This window comes from Bos indicus, chromosome 14, assembly GCF_029378745.1.
Source record: "Bos indicus isolate NIAB-ARS_2022 breed Sahiwal x Tharparkar chromosome 14, NIAB-ARS_B.indTharparkar_mat_pri_1.0, whole genome shotgun sequence".
Classification (NCBI taxonomy): Eukaryota; Metazoa; Chordata; class Mammalia; order Artiodactyla; family Bovidae; genus Bos; species Bos indicus.
Window position 1 is genome coordinate 67,013,055 of NC_091773.1, and position 4,895 is coordinate 67,017,949.

The following is a 4,895-nucleotide window of genomic DNA, read 5'->3' on the forward strand; positions in this document are numbered from 1 at the left end:
GTCTCCACTGAGACTGGGACAAACAAGTAGCATCCTTAAAAACAGTATGAATAGAGAATTCCCTGGTGGTCCAGTGGTTAGGAAGCCACCTTGCAATGCAGGAGATGCAGGTTTGATCCCTAGTGGGGGAACTAAGATCCTCTGTGTCATGGAATCCCACGGAGCAAGTAAGCCTGTGCGCCACAACTGGAGAGTGTGTGCCCCAGTGAAAGATGCCACATGATGCAACTAAAACCTGACATAGATAAAAAAGAAATAAACCACAGGGTGAATAGAGGAACGATGCCACTGGGTGAGTGACTTGCAGCAGGGTGTTGGTTTGTGACATTTTGCACAAAGCTCAACTGGAAGCTGCTTTGTCTTTAAAGGTTGCAGGTCACGCGGGCATGCAAGATGGCAGCTAGAGGGAGGCCCCACGTGTGCGCCTAACCTCAGCTGGTCTGCCCGAGACCACCTGAGTGCCAACCCTAGTCCCCCGCGTGGCCCCATTTCCGCTCCAACAAGATGAAAAAAACTATCATGAACCAAGAGAAACTCTCCAAACTGCAGGCACAAGTGCTCATGGGTGGGAAAGGAACTGCTCGCAGAAAGAAGAAGGTGGTTCATACGACAGCCACAGCAGATGACATAAAACTTCAGTTCTCTTTAAAGAAGTTAGGGGTAAACAATATCTCTGGTATTGAAGAGGTGAATATGTTCACAAATCAAGGAACAGTGATCCACTTTAAGAACCCTAAAATTCAGGCATCTCTGGCAGCAAACACTTTCACCATTACAGGCCACGCTGAGACAAGACAACAGACAGAAATGCTCCCCTGCATCTTAAACCAACTTGGTGCAGACAGTCTGACCAGTTTAAGGAGACTGGCTGAAGCTCTGCCCAAACAATCTGTGGATGGGAAATCACTGCTTGCCACTGGAGAGGAGGATGATGAAGTTCCAGATCTTGTGGAGAATTTTGATGAGGCTTCCAAGAATGAAGCAAACAATTGAGTTAACTTCTGGAGAAGATAAATCTTGAAGAAGTTACTGGGAGCTGCTATTTTATATTATGACTGCTTTTTAAAATTTTGTTTATGGATCTGATAAAATCTAGATCTCTAATATTTTTAAGCCTAAGCCCCTGGACACTGCAGCTCTTTTCAGTTTTTGCTTATACACAATTCATTCTTTGCAGCTAATTAAGCTGAAGAAGCCTAAGAATAAAGTTTGAGACAAAGATAAATAAAATTCTTTGCCTAGTAAAAAAAAATAATAAAAAAAGGTTCCAGGTTAGCGTAGTAAGGGAGTAATCAGTTCAGTTCAGTTCAGTGGCTCAGTCGTGTCTGACTCTTTGTGACCCCATGAACTGCAGCACGCCAGGCCTCCCTGTCCATCATCAACTCCCGGAGCTTGCTCAAACTCATGTCCATCGAGTCGGTGATGTCATCCAACCATTTCATCCTCTGTCGTCTCCTTCTCCTCCTGCCTTCAATCTTTGCCAGCATCAGGGTCTTCTCCAATGAGTCAGTTCTTTGCATCAGGTGGCCAAAGTATTGGAGTTTCAGCTTCAGCATCAGTCTTTCCAATGAACATTCAGGACTGATTTCCTTTACGATTGACTGGTTTGATCTCCTTGCAGTTCAAGGGACTCTCAAGAGTCTTCTCCAACACCACAATTCTAAAGCATCAGTTCTTCGGCACTCAGCTTTCTTTATAGTCCAACTCTCACATCCATACATGACTACTGGAAAAACCACAGCTTTGACTATGTGGACCTTTATTGGCGAAGTAATAGAAATACTTACTGTGTATCAGGTACTGGGTACTAAGTACTTTCCATGGATTATCGCACTTGGTCTTTTAACAAAACCACCCTGTGAGGTGGTCAGTTATGATCATCCTCATTACATAGGAGAGGACGCTGAGGCAGAGAGCAGTTGATTAACTTGTCAGTGGTTAGCACTGGAGATGAGACTGCACACCCAGACAGTCTGACTCCTCAGCCTATGCTTCTAACCACGATGCGCTCCTGTCTCCTGCAGGGCAGGGCAAAAACTGCACCAGCATTTTTGGAGCACCTACAGTATGCCAGGTGCTGCACTGAGCCTTTCTATACATCATTCACTTATTTTCTTAACAACACTGTGCAGTCGGTTCTGTTAGATTCCCATTTCACAGAAGAGGAAACTGAGGACATAGGTCACATGATTAGTATGATGGAGCTGTGGGTGGGGGTGGGAATGAAGCATCATAAGGGCTTGAACTTCTGCAGCTAAGCATCAGAATGACTAAAAACCCTAGCAAGGACATACACCACTTTCCATAAAGGTTAACCTAGAGGCCTCATGTAACTGGTCATGAGTATGCTCAGACCCTGCAAACATGTGAGATTTCTCTCCCTGGGTGGTGCTACCCAGAGGTTGCCCTGAGGTTTCTGCTCTGCCTCCCACTGCAATGACTTCCAGCACCACCCTGCGTCCCTCTGCTCTGAGTGGCTCACTTCTCAGGGTCCAGTGGAAACCTTTGGTGCTGCCGGTGGACAGACAGGGTCTTTGGTTTGTTTGTCTGATTGTAGTAATAAATGAATAACAGATAGAAGGAATTTCAGGTACTTCTGCATCACTTTGTTCCTGTTACCAAAATGTTCTCCATCTTTTTCAGGCAAGAAGAAAGGACCAGCAATCAATGGAATGGAAAAGTCACTAAAAGCAGTGTTTCAAGATGACAAAGATGCTCCCAACCCACGTGGGCAGGTTGAGGGACAGAAGTTTACTGAACATGTCTTGACTTAGCAAGGTTGGCTGAAAGCTGAATTTTATCATTTATCCTTTATTGAACTTCACTTGGTTACTGTGCTCTGTACTTTGGTGTTTTAGAGATTAAACTGGTGGTCCCTTCCCCTCCCCCAATCTCTTTTATCCCTGTTCTGTGCTTAGTCACTCTGTTGTGTCCAGCTCTTTGTGACCCCATGGACTGTAGCCTGCCAGGCTCCTCTGTCTATGGGGATTCTTCAGGCAAGAATACTGGAGTGGGTTGCTATGCCCTTCTCCAGGGGATCTTCCCAACCCAGAGATCAAACCCAGGTCTCCTGCATTGCAGGCAGATTCTTTACAGTCTGAGCCATCAGGGAAGCCCCTCTTTTATCCCTACACTGTACTTACCTTTTATGATCTGGAGATTGGCCATCTCAGTGACTTATGAAATGAGAGATGTCTACAACTGAAAGGTGTACCCATGCCTCATCATTTGAAGACTTACTATTTGTGCTTGAGTTGTTTTCCCAGACACAGAGATAGATTGGCAGTGAGCCATCCATACTACGTTGCTTCAAGCCCCCTGCCTCTAGAAGCGAGTGTAACCCAAGCCTCCTCAAGCCTCCTGCATTTATATGGATGGGGACTCAACTGGCCCTGCTCCTGCCTCACCACTATGGGTACCACAGCCCTGTACTCCAGTGTGTAATGAATGAGCCAGCCCCATTCAGACTGCTACCAAGGCTTTGCTGGGAGCTTATGAGCTGGTTTTTTTTTTTTTTTCATTATTTTAATTGGAGGCAAATTACTTTACAGTATTGTAGCGATTTTTGCCATACACTGACATGAATCAGCCATGGGGGTACACGTGTCCCCCATCCTGAACCCCCCTCCCACCTCCCTCCCCATCCCATCCCTCAGGGTCGTCCCAGTGAACTGAGCTGGGTTTCTATTTTGGACCCTCTTGTCGTTGCCCCAACGGTGTAGTCTCCTAATGCTTCTCACCTCGCAAACCCTAAGGGTGGCTATGGTGCCCAACCCCTCTGCAGTTTTCCTGCACAAAACCTCCATGCAGAGGTGAAGCTGTGCTCTGCACCATGGTATGTGTCCTTCTCCCCTGCGGGGTCTCTGAGTCTCCCAGGTCCCTACTGCACACATCTTCCTGGGTTTCTGTCTGCAGCTTTCTCTAACAGCATCAGCCGTAAGTCCATGGGGCTGACCCGTGTCAGCACCAGACACAGCATCTCCACCAGCCCATCAGACATGCCCAGACAATGGTGCATCCCAAGAGTGAGTGAAAATTAGTATGAGACTGGGACTGCAGTCTGTGATGTAATTTCAAGACATAATTATGTTATTCTGACAAATTCGGCTTAAGGGTTAGAGTGAAGCCAATGTTTCCATTCTGACCTGGAACACACTGCTTTGGCCTTTTAGCCCTGGCTACTCCATGCGCTGTCCCTGACCTGTGGCACCTGCATCACTCCAGAACCGTTCAGAGATGCAGTCTCAGCCTCCAGCCTCGATATACTGAATATAAATCTGCATTTTAAGCAGCCCCTGTGGTGGTTTACATACGCATTTAAGCCTGAGCAGCACTGCTCTACGCTGTAACTGACAGATCAGGCTATACCTAAAAAATGATGCTGAAATGATTTTCCAGATTTGGGGAGCCATGCAGTGTAGCATGTCTCAAGTAAACCCAATGAGTGCTTGCCATTAAATCCCTACAGAGATTTTTGTTTTGTCTTTACCACTTTCATTTAAATTCATATTTTATCTTGGGATTTTCCGATATTCATGTTAGTCAATAATGGAGCTTGATATTGTATATTAACTTGAATTCTCCTTCTCCTCCATTCTTCTTGGGTTAAGAACTCTGATAATAGAAGAAACGTATACAGCTGACATTCAAGGAAAATCCAGAAAATGAATTCCTTTTTTATCTTTGGGCTCAGCAGTGCCAATGAATGAGGTACTGTAATAAAACCTTTTTATATGCCTGTCATAGAAAGACAAACCTTTTCCAAAGGAAATAGATTTGAGTATTTGCGAGATATGATAAACAGCCTGACAAAAAAGGGCCTGAATTTCCCTTTTAAATGTTCAGGAGGGGAAGGTTTTAACTTCTCTTGTCAGGTAAAAAAAGAATTCATTATC

General features: G+C 45.3%; 1 pseudogene; it reads left to right on the forward strand.

Moving 5' to 3' along the window:
- Positions 1-418: 418 nt before the first annotated feature.
- Positions 419-1,259, forward strand: LOC109568192 (transcription factor BTF3 pseudogene; annotated as a pseudogene).
- Positions 1,260-4,895: the final 3,636 nt, after the last annotated feature.